General features: G+C 39.9%; 1 protein-coding gene across 2 annotated transcripts in view; it reads right to left on the reverse strand.

Annotated features, from left to right (window-relative positions):
- Nucleotides 1-17769, reverse strand: part of SLC9A9 (solute carrier family 9 member A9) — a 176505-nt gene that overhangs the window by 108882 nt on the left and 49854 nt on the right. The window lies entirely within an intron of this gene.

A 17769-nucleotide genomic window follows, 5' to 3' on the forward strand; every position in this document is an offset into this window, starting at 1 on the left:
ATCAGCTGCTAATTAAGAAAAATAAAGCAGGCCAGAAAAAAAGTATTCTAGAGTTCAAGGTTGTTTTTAAGAGGGAAAGAAGGTTATTTTTCCTGAAATTATAATTATGAAGAAAAAGGTAGGTCACTACAGTATGTTGGAAAACTTGAATCTTTCAGAGAAGTGGATGGAATCAAACAGTTTCTGTTCCCACACAACTTTTTGGCTATATATTTTTCCTAAAAGTGTTGGAAGGAAGCCAAAACATCAGAGCTATAATTTACCCCCAATATGTGTGTGAACTAGAAGTGAAAGTCCATTCATGGCACCAGACACCCACACCTTCCCTTGGCAAATTGGTAGAGCCTGCTCAGGCTTCCTCACAAAAGATCTCCTCCCACAGGAGGGACAATCAGATGAACTATAAAGGTAAAACCAACTGGGGAAGTTTGGGATGTGGCCGTGCCAAGCCAGTAAATCATGTAGCAAGCAGAGGTTTTCAGGCAGCTAAGGAAAAGCAAAGACACACCAGAGCAGGAAGGCTTAAGGACTAGCAGAGACAGCCAATTTTAACAGTTTTGAAACAAATATGCAGACATCTTCTAGATAAAAATTTCAAACAACAAACAAATGCATTTTTCAGATGTGTTAAAACAGTGATCAGTACATTGAAAGAACGCATTGAGGAGTCTTTTGTACATCTCTCTGTATATATACCCTGTGTATACTCTGTATATATAATGGATCTGTCTCCATGGAATTTATTCCTGACAATATTTGCAAATTTTTAGACATTTAAGGTTCCTGAAGCAGAGACTTTGCAGAAACATAGATACTAAGCTTTCTATTTATATAGACCTTTATATAACAGATAAAAAAATAAAAGGAATGAAAAAAGAAAGGTGCTGGTAGTTGAATTACTGCCCAAGTGGCCAGTGTTTGAACCTTCATTATGGATACCCAAAATTTTATTCTTCTTGGCAATACAGCAGGTCATGGTTTTTATTCCACTTATAGCCTGGTTTCATCACTGCTAGTATTAATACTACTATTATTGGTTTTAATTCTAGAAGAAGGTCTGGCAGTTGTTTACAGAAACTATTTTCACTCTGTTTCTTTTTCTCTGTGCCATGGCTCATTTTCTTCCTTTGCTCCTTTGTAGGCTTTTCCAGAATTTCTAAAATACTAGAGGACATTTTATCTTGATTACTTTAAACCGAGCTAACATTTACTGTTGTTGTATATGGGCTTTTATTGCTTTTACACTGGTAACTATTTTCCATTTTCTTCTGTGTCCAAGCCTGAGCTGACACACAGCAGCAGCAACTTAGAGAAAACAACAAATAGTTTGTGTTGTTCCAGGTAGACTTTCCCCTAATGCAGATCTTAGTTGTCATCTACCCCCAAACATCAGGGACTGCAGAAAATCTGTCATCCTCCCTCCTTCTTCTCTGTGTCCCAGCCCATCACCCTTAGGAGGTGTGCTCTACCTCCCATGGGAGCCTTGGAAGCCATTTATCCTGGTGATCACATTCTTGCCCTCAAATCCCACGCCTGGGCCATACAAGGTCCTGGTATCTCACCCACCTGGATGGGGCTGAGCTCAGCTTTCCTGGTGCCCAGGGACACTCTGCCAGTGCCTGCTGCCAGAGGGGCTGGACACTGCCACCTTCTGAGCCTGCTCAGAGCTTGCTCACTACAGGGCTGCAGTCACTTTGACTCACAGAAAGGAGATGTGAGGGGAGAGTTTTGACAATGATTAAGGACCTAATGGGCCTTCAGGCAGAGCAATTTCAAGTCTAACATCATCTCTGATCTGGTGTGGAGCTTCTCTGCCCCAGTGCACCTAGCAATGGTGTGCACTGTCATCTGTACAAGTATCTTAGCTTCTCATTACCTTGTTCTAACCTGGTTTTATCTTTGACAGGAAGAAATCCCGATGAACAGCAACAGGGGCTTAAAATCTATGCAAAAGAAAATTAAGGCTTTAACAGTAAAATTTGTTCACATATCTCTGAGGCTTGGCATAGGAATATTTCATTCTCAAATGACTGCTATTGCTTCTAAATGCCTAATTTTCATAAATCTATTTGGAAATATCACAGTCACAGTGACAACTCTTTCCTGTCCCATATCTTTGAGAGGAATGAAGCACATCAGCAGCTAACAGATGGCTGATAGTGGGCTGTCTGTGACAGCATGTGCTGCATTCTGTGTTATCCCTCTGACTGTCCTTATTTATGAGCTGATCATATCCAAAGGCACATAATTTACACATTTCTGTGCCTGAAAATATGATCCCTTCTCATTTGGATATCAGAACTGTAATCCAACTCGCTGTTTAATTTCCATTCTTTTTAAACCTTGCATGAAGAGGAAATGCCTGTGTCTGTCTAGAGCAGCTTGAAGTCTATGCCCCCAGTTAGGGAGATTTCAGTGGCTTCAGCAACTGGGAAGATGCAGATAGTGCTGAGAAAGTAGAAACAAAGAATCAACACCAAGGAAGCAATAAATGTATTTATTGTACTAATACAAAGAGCTGGACTTCTCCCCTGCCTGGCACCTCTCTGTAATCACTTATGCAAAATAGAACAAGGTAGAACAGTGCTGTAAAAAATATGCATTTTTTCTGCAAAGAAAACATGACTGTAAAAGTTGTAACCCATCAACCCTCTGAGTTAACAAGAAATAATGAACAAGTTAAAAATTCTTCAGTCAGTATCTAGAAGGAAAAATGAAATAGTTTTCTATGTTATTTAAACCAAACCTGCTGCATGATGCTAATTGTGCCATAAGGGGAGTTAGATGTGCTTTGTGTGTTCAGACTCTTGCTAATGTTGGTTCATGAGCCTGAATCTTTTTGCCTCCCTACCTCTGAGACATGAGTTGGGAGCTATTGTCCACTCCCAGCTCTTGCACTACTAAATTTACATTCTTCTTCATTATTCACCTTTGTGTTATCTTTAAATTTTTTACTTGAGTCACTCATCTCCAAAGTTACTTAAAGAGCTGAAAAATATTTATCCGAAACATTTACACAACCTTCCCTTTATGTGACAGTCTTTCCCATTAGTGCAGGGTGATGAGACTCTGGAATAAGGATTTTCTGTGAAAATGATACACCTCTCTTGAAATCCAAAAAATTGAATTAATGAACAATTGCAAGCATTCTGTGAGCATAAGCAAGAGTTTAATGTGCTCCTGGAGGCCTAATTCGATCCACACCTCAGGTTTACTTGTACAAGTGGCAGAATGTGATACTAGGGACTAGGGAAGGTGATTACTGGAAGAATGGGTAATCTTAGTTAACCCCCCCTTTTTCTACTAAAATTTTTGGGATGACTCAAGGATGAGGTAAGAAAGCCTTCCAACTACACTAGTCTTTCACAGTGCCTTTGTTCCTGCAAACAAATGTTGTATTTGTCTATGTCAATTGAGCTCCACCTGCCTGTTGACAAAATGCTGTGGGCTGCTGGCTGCCTGCACGGAGCAGAGCGTTGGAATGCTGCAGTAGATTGCCAGAAATCACTGTGATTTACTGTCATCCTGCTCTAGAGGAGAAACTGCCTCAAATTACCCTTACAGTGATGAGTGTCTGAAGCAACTCCACTGATTCAGTGCAGTTGGTATAAATGTGCATTGACCTTACAAAAAAAGCAGGATATGACACAAACACTTAAAGGAAGGTTTTAAGCAGCTTGGTTAGTCATAAAAAATCCTTTCTCTTCTGGGCAACTAGCAGAGATTGAATGGAAAGAGTTTCCACTAAATCTTTATTAAATAGTAATTTTCTGATAATCAAACAGTCCATGATTTTGTTCAGGAGCAGTTTAAGACTGAAACAACAGAAAATGATGTATAGTTTATGCCAGACAGTATTCCCTTCATTTAGGCTTTGCCTCATCCTCATAACACTGCAGGAGAACCCACTAGACCTGTGAGCACTGTGAGATACCAGCAGCATTTCCTTTATAGTAACAGCTGCTTCTTATCCTCAAAAATGCATAGTCCTACTCACCTCACCCTCCTCCAGGCTTTGAACCAACTTGTCCCTGAGATTGAGCTGGTTAAACAGTTCTACAATACACTGTAATTTCTGAAATCCCCTTGGATGAATGTGGACAAAGGAGTGAGGGGCAGTAGTACATTGCTTAGCTTGATCAATGGAAGAACATAAGCAGGTTCTTGTTTAATACTCAAAGGACTTTTTTCTTCTGTGACCTCTGCTTATGAAAATCTGATGTGCTCAAGGGTGGTGCACCCCGTTGTCTTTTCACAGAGAACATTCCAGATCCCTGCCTGTGCTCAGCCCACTACTCCCAGAGACAGGGAGAGGAGGCTCTCAGTGCCCAGTCCTGCTCACCTCGAGGAAAGCAGGCTGTCCTCTCACTGCTTCTCCTCTTGTCAGTGGGACAGCAAAGGACCCCACTGTCAGCACTGCTCTGCCAAGCCTCAGCTGCCCCATGACACTGCCTGAAGTGTACAGGGGTGTAAAGCTTACCTAGGAATGTTAAAGAGGAGGGACAGAATTGGGAGCATGCTGCTGGGAATATGCTATAAAGAATTGAAAGGTTAAGTGAGAGAGCAGGAGAAAGAAAACTATCTTTGTGATTTCTACCAGATGTCAGTTTTATATTCTACCAGTCATATATTCTACCAGCTCTCATTATAAAAATATAATGTACTAATTATATGCTTTCATAGATTTTTCTCAGGCATGAGGTTTAATTTTGTTTTTTCTTCTGTTTTTGTTATCTCCCTGAAATAAACTGTCTGTGACCCAAAAGTAATCTAATGAAGTCAGACCATATAATAATCTATGTTTGCAACAAACCTAGAGCTTAGTAAGCATGGGTACTCTTTGTCTTTTAAGAGATTTTTATGCTACTCTTTGTGTTTAAATCATCACATCCTAGACACAGCTAAGTGTGCTGCTAGAGGATGCAGGTAGTCCCTGGAGCAGCTGGATAATCCACTGCCAGTACTATGGCTGTGCCAAATTTCTGGCCTATCAACAGCCTTGGGCTTTTTCACTTGCAGAATGTTTTCTGTCAGATTTAGAAAGAAGCTCCCTGCCTTCACTGAACTTCAGCATCTTTAGGAACTTCTGGACAGAGCAGGACACTGGGCAGCCTGGTGCTGAATGTAATTGATAAAGATAAGGTACACAGAATCCCACAAAAATTGGCGTGGAAGGAGAAGGAAAGTATGCCTAAAGTTTTTTCTATTTCAGTGTTCTCCCTCACTCTGCCTAAGACTGTCTAATGTGTAATAAATAGGAAGAAATGTGGTCTTTGCTATGTGGTATATCATCCTTGTATAGCCAGTGCATGCAAAACAGATTCTTTCATAGTCAGAAGAGGGTGAAATGAGAAAAATCTGCAGTTCATGTAGCTTTTTAATATCTGGAGTACAATTTGTCTGTCTCCTACCCAGATTCTTAGAGAGATAAAAAAATCAAATGAATGCTCCAAGAAATATTGTCAATAGATGCAAACAAACTGGCCCACATGATTTCTAATTGCCCAGACCATGCATCAGATGACCCCACCCCAGCCCTGACTTGGAACAGGCTAACCTTGAGGTTGTGCCAGGCATGCCTGTGTAGCCCCATTTCACTGAGGAAAGCAGTTCCCTTCTCTCAGGTGTCACAGTGCAGGGCTGTGAGGGGCAGCACAGCTCACCTGGAGCTGTTCTCTCTCAGCACTGCAAGCTGCCCGTGCAGTTTTCCTTTGCATTCATCATTAGCACTCCTCAAGGATGGCTCTCACCATTTTTTCCCCCAGTGAAGACACACCCTGTGCTCTCAGCTGTCAGTTTCTGTGCTGCAGTTGAGAGCATAGCTGCTGTGGCAATGGGATTTCCAGAGCTCCACAGCCCTATCGATTTTTCCATGCACCCACCAAACAGCTGATAATTTTTGCCTCTTGCTAATCTGGATTTGAGATGAGCCAGTAATCTAAAGAAGAAAATCTTTTTAATCTCCTGAGCTGTTCAATCCCACCTACATTTCATTATTGAAAATATTTTCTATATTTTTCTTTTAAAAAATGGAATAGCTAGGGAAAAATGACTCAGGCATTGTCTGAATGAAATGCTATCCTGCACGATAACACAGCTTCTCTCACAAATATTAGTTCTACTTCTATTGCTTTATAATAAATGGTTGCAGCTGTTGCCATGGCAATTTTAATTTTTAAAAATGTATCCAACTGAAGACAAGAAATGCAGCTGTTGTTATGAGAAAGTCTAAAATAAATCCAGATGTGAATTGTATGATCTAGTGTTGGCAGTAATAATGTCAGAAACAAAACATGTTACATGTTTTGTTTTCTTGATATACTGGAGCTGAGGATGGGGATTTAGGGACATTCTGAATTGTAAGTCTCTGTTTCTGATCCAAATATAGCAAATAAACAGAATGAAATTTCACCTTAGGGAAAGGCACTTGCTAGAAAAGCTGGTCAGCCTTGCATAGAGAATGGCAGTAATATTCCTGTAGGAGAAAGGTGGGCCTCAAGCTCTCCTCTACTTTTCTGCTAATATGCTAGCATTTTATTTTTTACAGCTTATAAAAAGAAAAAATCCCAGTCACGGTAGAAATCTTAGAATTGCAATATTACCTATTGTTTACTTCCTTATCACTCTATAGCCTGAAGTTCTTTAACCTGTTATACCTTTAATGTGAGAACATTAAAACAAAATTACTGGACAGTGCTCTACAAAGCAAGCACAGTCCAACAAGTCCCAGTACATGCACTAATAGTCATCCACTGGAAAAAACCCACTGGGCTGGGCAGGTAAATAATCCATGTAAGTCTCTTTTGGGAAAAAAATACTTAAGGATAGAATTTCTGAGGAGGTGATAGAAGAATAGGTCCAGACTTATTTGAAAGGGAAGTTTACCTCTGGTGAGTGCTGGCTGAAGAGCAGTAGCTCCCAGCTGGAGCACAGAGGTGTTGAGGGCAGCCTGTGAGTGTGACAGGACCCGGGCAGGGCGGCACACGGGCTGAGAGCTGGCTTTGCATCCATCTTGGACCTTTTCTGCTTGCCTTGGAACGGCAGAGGCTGCTCTGTCCAGAGCCCTTTGAAACTGTGGCTGGCTCTCCACAGCCTGGAGGGTTCATTTCAGCAGCTTGGGGCTGCTGAGAGCAGAGACAGGGCTGCTGAACCTTGTGGAAATTGGTTCGCTCAAGCGTGAGTCAGTGCTGATTATGGCGCCTGCCAATAGCTCTTGGCAATCTGGAGGATTGCTGAACTTCACTCATGGTAAAATTAAACAAAGAGAGGGAATCACCACTTAGGCAGGGAAGTTGATGTGGATAGAAGTTCAGTCCCAAATTTTAAGGCAATCAAAACAGCAAAACCTTCTTTTTATCCTTAAGGATTACAGCAAGAAGAGAAAACAAGAAAACACACACAAATATATACTCAGACACTCATTCTGTTTCTCTGACTTCCATCCTTGGGGATCTTTTACTCAAAATAACTGGAATCTGTATTTTTTTATCCTTTGTACAGGAACTTTGAATGATAAGTCACCTTTAAGCCTTGCTACTTAAACATATGCTACTTGAAGGAAATCTAAAAGTTAATGGGAATCTTGAAAATAATCTGGATAATAAAATCCTACCCATCCCAATTTCCTCAATATAAATCACTTGATCAAAGTGACCTAATACCAAACATACTGGATGAGAGGTTTTGCTTTGATAAGAATGAATTATTTGTAAGTACCTATGCTAAGGCTTTTGGACACACAGCTGCCAGCAGATTGTGAATTATTCCTCAGTGCTAAGACTGAAAGAGTTAAGGAACATCTTCTTTTGTTAAAATGAAGGTATATGCTATTTGCCTATCCAATGCACTGTGAAAAACCTCACAGAAATGACAGGCAGCCAAACAGATAATTTTTCTTTCTGGCTTTGTAAAGACTCTATTGATTTACAGATAAACATGTAGTATAACACATTAATTTCCACCACTTAGTTTAAAAATAAATACTTGCCCTAGACAGGAAGTTCTATGAGGCTTAAACACAGCTATTAATAAGAGGAAAATTATTCTGCCTAGCTTCATTACCCTCATAATTACTAGAATGTAGGAGTCTTGCCTCAGAAACTTTTGCATTCACTTCACTCTAACAATGCTCAGTGAAAACACTCTCCAAGCTATGTACTAAGTCCTGCTAATGCTAGAAATAAAATGCAAAACTGTGAACATCCTATAATGAGAGTTTAGAAATACCTTTCACCTTACTCTCTAGGAATAAAAACACTGTAATAAAGAAGATGTACACTGTTAAATGGTTCAGGAGGCTGATATATTTCTTCAGGAATATTTTCATCTAGCTGTAACCTTTTCCCAGTGTGTCTGAGGCAGGAACAGCAGCCTGCTAGGCACTCCATTATTCTCATTTCTCTCACTACTGCTTCTGGCTGTGCTTGCTACAGATCAGTAGAATAGTGTGGAAAGAAAAACAGGTTGATTTCTTTTAAGTGAAAATAAAGTAAATTTTCAGTGAATGGGGATAAAAAATTAAAATGCTTTAAAGTCTAAAACCTATATTACTTTTGTGAGATTTTGCAATGGAGAAATTACTGAGGGCAAAATGTGAATATCAGTTTATTCAGTGTATTGTTGGGATACTACTTTGTTCAAAGTTTTAATCATATTTAAACCTTCCTTTTCAAAATCCAAATTCTAGCATGACTGTGTCGCCCCAGAAATGTGCTGAAACTTCATTAGAAATCCAAATAACATACACATATGCACATTACATTCAGAATATGTGGATCATTATAATTAGCAATTAGTTAGGGAACATCAACGTTCCAAATGCATCGAGAGCAAACTGATAAAAAGAGTGGGTGTCTTTCCTTGGTACCATGGTCTTCACAGGGAATGTTCCTAAGTCCCATTGCCCTGAACACGGCAGAAATGTGCCACTCTCAGGGCTCTCTCAGGGCCACTTGCACAACTGCTGCCCTGAGTGTTTTCTGTCTCTGTCACAGCTTGTGACTTTGCCAAAATGTCACCAGTGAGACTACCTTGCCATGTTGTATTTGCAATTTCCATGAAGATTTTTTTTTCTCTCTCTCTTTTCTTTTTTTTTTTTTCCCTCTTTAAATTGGCATTCTGCAGAGCCATTATAGAGAGACTACCTCTGTGCTTATCTTGAACAGAAACCTTACAACCACATAATTACAAAGCTTTCTCACTGAACCACTTTGAAATTCAGACTTGTCATTTCCAAGGGGAGGAAAGAGGAAATTATCCATCTGTTTCCTACATATCTTTTACCCTTGTGAAAATGTGACAAAATTATGCAAATTTTTAAAGGTTTCCAAAATGTTTAGTTGACAAATCTCAGTGGAGTTCTGATAAACTTAATCAACTGAAAATCTTACAAGATCTCATTTTTTAGGCACGTACCATCTAAAACTTAAATATGTGGCTTTTTCCCCTGCAGCTGCTGGTCCCCAGACTCAGCCAGCTGCTGTCCCCAGTGCCATGACTGTCACATCACCCCTCTTGTCCTCTTTTCCTCTGCTCTTTGTCACAACATAATAAGAAGGATAGTGAAGAGGTGCTGGCACCAGGAAGGAAGTCAGGGTCTCTCTCAGCTTTAGGGTATGTAGGAGGTTGGGGTTTACAGTCTTAGATTATCTCTAGAAATAATTTCTTTTTATCTCAGGTGGGTGACCTAGGGCCTGGAGAGTGCCACAGAAGTGGTGGAGCTGGTCATGCCGCTCAGGGCAAAGGGTAGAGTGAGATGGAGATGGTGACCATTGTCTTCTGGAAGGACAAGGGAGAGAAAGACTGAGACCAATACAAAAACAAGTGGAAACAAGGAGAGAGTGGAGTTTTGTTACCATTGGAATCAATCCCAAGGATAGAAATTTGCTGAGTCTCATCATTGAAGCAGATGTGAAGTGCAGTAACTGGAGGTTTGCAGTCACTCCTGCTGTGCCTGGCACTGAAGGAAGGCAGCTGATGCTACTGTTATCAATTATTCTCTTTGCTCAAGTGACAGAAGTGTATCCTGAAACCATTAAAGTTCCTACTCCAAAAGGTGAAACATGCACACTGAAATGATGTCTTGGGTATGGAGAGAGGGAGGTTTCTGTGTATGAAAAAATGAACTTAAAAATAACATTTAATTAAAATGTTTACAAAGGGTACCTCTCCTTTGTAAGATATGAAAAATTTTGGGCATTATGTAACTAGTAAGTATTTGATAACATTTGCATTATTTTATGTGCTTTATGGACAGTTCCTCATGCACATATATATATACACACACATATATGCACTGCAAAAGAATTTAATGAAGAATTGTGTCAGTTCTAACAGCCTCAGTAGTTCAAGGAGTTGAGCCTTAAAAGATCAAGGCTTGCAGGAGGAAGCAATTTACCTGATATTGTTGGTAAAAAAAAATATGCTTAGAGCAGGTCAGAATGATGAAATTCAAATTGAACTGTAGCACAGAGGTTATGGAGTGGTTCACAGAGGGATCACAAGACTCATCAGTCTTTCCTAGTGTTCCTGGGCAGCCACTGGAAATAGTCCATTCTCCCACAATAGGAATGGGTTCTTTGTTCATGTAATCATAACCTGATCTCCAAGGAATAACAGCATTTTTATGGAGTATCCTGTTGTGACAAACTCTCTGTCTCTGAGTTAGCTGTGCTCTCCAGTACTGTATTTCTGGGAAGGATGTGGGCAGTGAATAGGAATTGGTGGCTACCTTGTAAATGAAATGGCAGAAAGGACTCCCAGACCTTTCTGACACACACTCCTCCTCCATCTTCTCTGCCAGGAGACATGGTATGTTAATTTATTGCAAGAGCCAGACAGACTCTTACATACAGTATTTTATCCAGAGAGGATGAAATCAGCTTTCTTTTGGAACACTTCAAGGGAAATAATATCAATACTATCATTTTAAAATAAAAGGGGTTGTCTCTGTAAGTAGAATGAGACTCTGTATGTAATTATCTTGCTCTCAGGAAAAATCTGTCTCATTCACTAGAAAATGGTTATTTGGACAAGAAAAACTATCTGAAGAGCTCAAAACCCAGGCTGTAACCTGTACAGGCTATAACCTGTAAAAACCATGATGTACTTCAGTTCTGAAGAGTTCCCAACAGAAATCTTTGAAATGAAGAAGCTTTGATGCCAGTTTGGTCATTTGCAGGGAAAGTGTAGCTAAATAAGTGCCACTTAGGTGTGATTTGCAAGGACTGCAAGCAGCGCTCTTAATTCTGAACTTAAAACTTATCTGTCTGTTTGTGTATCAGTGGATGGAGATACCTTCAGCTCCTCTGGTTTGATTGGGTCTGACAAGTACAGACATTCCCAGCTGATTTGAGCTAAGCTCTATCTTCATACATCCCTCAGGGCAATCTCCATAAGGTTGCTCACTGAAATCTACTCTAGCTTAGCAGTCTGCAGCTGAGGGCTGCCTGTTCAAATAAACTGCACAGACAAAGCAGTGCCAATTACAGAATTGAGGTGGGCTGCCCCTGGCTGGGTGACAGGTGCCCACCCAGCCCCTCTATCGCCCCCTCCTCTGTAGGATGGGGTGGGGGAAAGAAAATAAGATAGAAAAAAGATCAGGAGGATGATAAAGGCACATTAACAAAGCAAAAGCTGTGTGTGAAAGCAAAGAAAGCAAAAATTCTATTCTCTGCTTCCCATTGGTGGGTGATGCTCAGCCACGTACGTGGAGCAGTTGCTCTGGAATATAAATGCAGTAACATTTATCTGCCCCCTCCTCCTTTCTCTTAGCTTTTATTGCTGAGCACATCATATGGTACAGAATATCCCTTTGTGGCCTCCCTGTGTCCTCTCCCAAGTCTCTGTCCACCTCCTGCCACTGGGAAGCTGGAGAGACAGAGCTGCTGCTGGGCCAGCACTGCTCAGCTGCACCAAAACCCTGCTGGGCTCTCAGCAGGGCAAAGCACAGCTCTGTGAGGGCTGCTGGGGAAATAAACTCCAGCTCACACACACCCAGCAGCACAGAGAGCATGACCTTTAGCATATATTAAATAGATCCCAAGTAAAATTTTAGTATGGCACTAATATTGGAAAAAGGGATACGAAATACTGAAATGTGAAAAAAATTGAGGAGTGAGAACTACTTCCTGAAAATATTCTCTTCTGAGTGCCCATTTTCATACTACAATTTTGTCTTTAAGAAGCATTACAGAAATTCAACAGCATTTTTTCCTCTGATTTAAGTATAACACTGGTCTGTAGAGTAAAGCTCATGGAGGAAAAAAGAAAGGAAGTTTTGTTAAGCAGAGATACAAACATTTTATGTGGGATTTCCTCTATTCTGGGAGAGAAGCTCTTTTAAAGTTCCTGCTAATAGCAAGTTTGGTTTGCTTCCCAGTGCTCACATCTCCTGTTCCAGATGGTCAGTGACGTGAAACTCTAATTATCATCAACAAAATAAGCTGGGACTAAACCCTTCCTCAAAGGTAAAAAGAGCAGATGGACAACCAAAATTTCATTATTAGAGAAATAATAGAGAAAAGGACTCCTCATCTACCTTTCAAAATCACTCACTAACATGATGCATAATTAACTCCTTGCTCTATTAATATATAAATTACTCTGTTATTTGACTGTTTGAATGGATGCTTGTTATATAAACCTCTCCAACAATATTTGGAATAGCAGCCAAATCCATCTTGTCTAAGGGGAACCAGTAAGTGAAATGATTGGGCTGAGCTTCCATCCAGCATTTTGTTTTCTTTCAGGTTTTCAGGGGATTCTATTTTATTCTCCTCCACAATGTTACAGACATCTCTCCTCAGGAATATTGGTGGGAATAAAATCACAAATAGCATTTGTCTGGAATGAGGCAAGGCCTGTATCCAGAGATCCAGCCAGTCATTCGTCCAGAGCTGTGGCTCACAGACATTGAAATCCCTAAATGTTTGTCAAGGATTCCAAGCCATGCAGGTCAGTACATGGAGCACTCTCCCTGTCTGTTGGGTTCCAGTGCTGGTCTCACTTTGAGCTGGGATTTCTGGGTCAGGCTTTGCAAAGGCAGCCCCTCATCTAAACCCTGCTCAAACTGAGCTCACACAAGCCTCAGTCCCCCCAGGGCTGCCCAACCAGTCCATGTAAAGACAGCTACAAAGAAAGGGTCTGGGAGCAACCCCCTGTATTTCTGGCAGAATCTCATTCCTTTTCTGAATTCACATTCACTGCCTGATTGCAGCATATCACTCTTTGAACTGCCTGTCCTAATTCCTATTCTGCTGCCAGTTTTCTACAGTTCAGGAGTAGATTTTGATGTACTAAGGATTTCAACATAGATATTCATAACAAAACAATATAAAACTGCAAAATTGCATCAGAGAAAGATAATCAGGTTTTCCTCTCTATCCTTATGAATAAACAAGCTTTTCTTCCCTCCAAAGAGTTCTAGCTACAGGTTTATGTATCACTGTCATGATCTGTAGTTACACAATGAGCCTTATCTTTGTTTCTTGCTTCTTTTTCCTAGCCATGCCTTCACAATATCCATTTGTTGCTTTCACCAGCTTATTTTCTTACATCTTCATTTCACCTTAGAAATCTCTTTTTTTTAAACAGGAAAATGTTGCATGTGTTGATACTTTTTACCTGTCACCTGTCTGATGGCACAGGTGCTTTTATTTCCCTCTTTCCTTCCTGGAAAGACACTTTGTACATTAGTTGGCAAGGAGGGAGGCTTTTATCCTTTTGAAAAAGAATTCCTAGGCTGAAGAGTTCTATGTGTAGGTACACTAAAGCTATTAGCTGTGGGTACATAAGGGCCCACTTGTGGATAGAAGTGGTTTTTTACACTGTTTCTCTGTACTGATATGTCTAGGATGTGTGAATAACATCTTAGCACTCAGATACATGTTGAGAATAAATAGAACTTAAATTAGTATCATTTTCAATCCAGTGGCTGAGATACTATTGTAAAAGACACTAAGGAATTGCATGAATACATACAGGGTTTAAAAAGTGGCTAAAAATATAAGGGCAATAGAGAAACCAGCATCCTTTTTCTTTTCTTATGTGATGATTCAATACTATTTGTCATTTGCTAATAGTGCCTAACAAATCTCAGCATGAGGAAGAGAGTCAGGCTGACAGAATTCCCTGTGTTCTTACACTGAACAAACTTACCTACAGGTGGGGAGGAAGCTGAAACAAAGGATTAGCTAAGAGAAAAGTCTTTGTTTCTTAATTGAAACACATGAAACAAAAGATTTTGACCCAGGACATATGGAAACCCACAACGTCGCTTTCAAAGGACACTTTCTGAATATAACTGCAGGTTGTGGGAAAAATACGATGTGAGAACATTCAGATGTCTTTCCTCTGTAAAATTTGTTATTCAATGTGCTCAGGGATCAAAGTGTGGCAAAAACTACACAGAATAATGCTTCAAAAATGGAAGGGCAAAGGATCTAAATTAGAGACAGTCCACGACAAAAGAAAAAAAGAAAAATATAATCATAAAGGGAGCTTCACATCTACTGAGATATGCATCAAGCAGACACCCATCATAACTTTCAAAGCCAATATTATTCCTGCAACTTCCAGCTCCCTATCTAATTATTCAGCAGCATGGTTACAATTTCTGTTCTTATCCTTTGTAGAAAAGCTGATTTTAATATATAATACTCAAGGAACAACAATTAGAAATTGTGAAAAGTAGGGTAGTAACACTTGCAGATAATGGACAGTTACATCAGTGGGCCAATGACCACATGAAATACAGACTGAATTCTTGTAACTGCATTTGATGTTTGTCCAATGTCTGTTTCTCAGTCTCTGATTACATTTCTCTCTTGTCTATGCTACGTTCAAGTTCAGTGACATAATAACAGAATTAAATCCACTGAAATAATACCAATACAGGTAAACAAGTACCTAGAACCAGAAAGGCTTAAGGATTCTTATTAATTTTCTATTTGAGGTCCATTATATCACAAGAGTTTCCTATATTTTGAAAATATCTAAACTCTACTGAAAGTAGTAATACGATGGCTGTGCCTACCCTTAAGAATCCCCAGTGTGTCAGAAGGAATTCTCTTGTCTGCCTAAGAAAATTATAGGAATCACTGTCTGAGAAAAGACAGCCTTAGAGGGTGCTCAGCCCAAACTGAGCTGAACTCCAGCATCTCAGTTATTTCCCCTGGAAATTGATACTGTTTTTCAATCAACTTTCAATAAATCAGTTACCTTTGCCATGTTATTTCAGAAAGCCTTATACAAGCTTCTGCCAAGAAAGAAGGGTTTGAGCATGACATTAACTTGTATAAGGTATGTCTAGACTAGAATGAAAGTACTTTTTGAGTGAAGATGTACAATGCCCTGAGTTGGCATATGTTTATCCTGGAAATATTTAAGAGGAACCACAAAACTACTTTTATCAGGATTTTCCTCAGTCAGTATTCTTGAAAACAAAGTATGTAGGAAGTATTTGTGGCATAATTAGTCATATGGGTTTTTCTGGGTAAAAGCAGACATATTTAATAATCTAATAAATACTCTCTTTTAAGGGTCTGCTATCAGTTTTCTTAAACACTTGGAATTCTTGATGTTTGTTTTCTGTGAGAATTCTCACAAGTTTTTATTAAAAGCAGAATTTTATCCCAATAACAAAAAGTTGTTAGAAACTCTGGAAGTGATTTTGATATGAGGAAATCCTCATTGCATCTCCCATGCCCTTGTTTAGAGGCCCTTGTGTGTGTGAGCTCTCCCAGATGCAGAACAGCTTGTCAGCCTCCCTGCAGCCACTGCTGTCAATTTGAGTCACAGTGATCCCTCCTGCACGGATTATCTTAAAATAAGCACACTAGAAATGAAACCTTGCAGTTAGCACAAACACCCAGGTGTTTGCTGGGGCAGGATGGCCACAGGAGAGCTGTTAAACTGCCCCAGAGAACTGGTGTCCCTGGCTGGGATTTTCACTGTGTGCACACACTCTTGCAGCAACACAGCTCTTGTGACTTGCTAAATCCCTAGAAAAATGCAGGGGTGGCTGCTCCTGCTGCTGTCCTTCTTAAACTAAATGATAAACAGGACAGGAAAAATAGAAACTGGAGGGAGAAGCTGAAAGAAAGGAGAGAGATCAGTCTAAGCCCTTGTTGGCAGACAGCCATGCTGCCTTCACCTTGCCAAATTGTCACCTCCTGCCATAAGGGCCTCCTCTCTCTTCTCTTCCTGCCTCTCCTGCAGTGAGTCACTCCTGCAGACATTATCTTACCTATTCTTTTAGATAATGAAAGACAATGTGTATTTTCATATTCTATTTTCCTGGTTATCATTATGTAGTGTACTAAATTACTTACTCTTGGTTTTCCAGATTTGTAAACATTATTCTCACACCTTTTTAAATAGACATCTATTGCTGTAATTATGAACATGTTGTGTTTGCACACAAGAATGGTATGGGTTACAGGAGAAAAAATAGCTGTTCTTTTGCAGTGGCAGAAAACCAATTTTCTTCATTTAAACTCTGGTTGGTTTAGTAGGGTTTTAATGACCTGAAGCTGGCAATATTAACAGTATATCTTTACTTAAAATGCTACAGGAAGATTATATTGGGTTGCATAAGTATTGTATTTGTGCAGAATCTGATTATTTAAGCCAGAGAGTAATGAAATGTGAAACTGATGATGCCATGTATTCTCTTCAGTCTCTGCAAATGACTTTAGAAATCAAAGAATTGGTCACAGTGAATATATATAAAAAAAAATCACAACAATTTTCCAGTGTCAAGAGATTCTATACTAAGGATTTGTAACCTCTCATGTAACAGCAAAGAAAACATTAGAGGTAGATAGGCTGAGGTGCATAACCTAGACTTGAGTACTGGGAAGAGCAGAGCTTAGAAATTCATGAATCATGTACTGGAATACTGATGGAACTGGAATCTGATGGGACTTTCCCTTTTAGATTTGTTCTGCAGTTGAGTTGCTCCTTTGGGAGATCTGTGTGCTTTGGCATTAGGGTGACTGAAAACTAGAGAGATTTCAAACGGTGTGGGTTCCCTTGAGCTGCTTGGAGCCCCACTGTTCCTCTGTGGGAACCTTGCACTAACAGCTGAGGAGTCTCAATGAGCTGAAAATGTCTGGGCTGTTATTAAACCATGCCAAGGGAGGGAGATAAAAATCTCAGACGTTGCCACCTACACACTTCTTCCCAATTCTAATAGCTGCTTCAATGCCGTTCTGTGGCTCTCTCACCGAGTTGTCTGGTCTTTGCTTACTTTTCTTTTTGTGCATTTTATTATCTGGTGTGCCAGAGCTCTCCCAGGTGACACATTCCAGCCCCAGTCCCGGGTTGTGACAGCCATGCTGTATCTAACCCTGAGCTGCTGTGCTCAGACACTCAACAGTGTTTGAAAACATTGCTCTTGCTTTGGAAACTCTGCGAGGAGTTCAGTGCAGGTGAAGGTTACTAGATTGATAATTGGAGAGTGATAAATTAAATAGGAATACTATTTCTTTTTTCTACTGTGGAACAAGTTTGGGTCTTTTTGGAGCAATTATTATAAGTTGAAACTTCATGGGGTTTCAGACAAAATATTAAGCTCATCTTTTAACTACTGTAAAGTCTTTAACTCTGAGGGATAGAATAAATCCTTGTTCAAGGAACCATCTTTTAAGGAGAAGGTTGGCACTGAATTGAGGCTTACTGTGAAGCACCTTCAAACATCGTGGAGAAGTGAATTTGACTTTGCAGTTCTGTTACTTTTAAGATTATCTGAGAGGATTATTTGTATTT

The sequence above is a fragment of the Agelaius phoeniceus genome, chromosome 10, assembly GCF_051311805.1.
Source record: "Agelaius phoeniceus isolate bAgePho1 chromosome 10, bAgePho1.hap1, whole genome shotgun sequence".
NCBI classification, from domain to species: Eukaryota; Metazoa; Chordata; class Aves; order Passeriformes; family Icteridae; genus Agelaius; species Agelaius phoeniceus.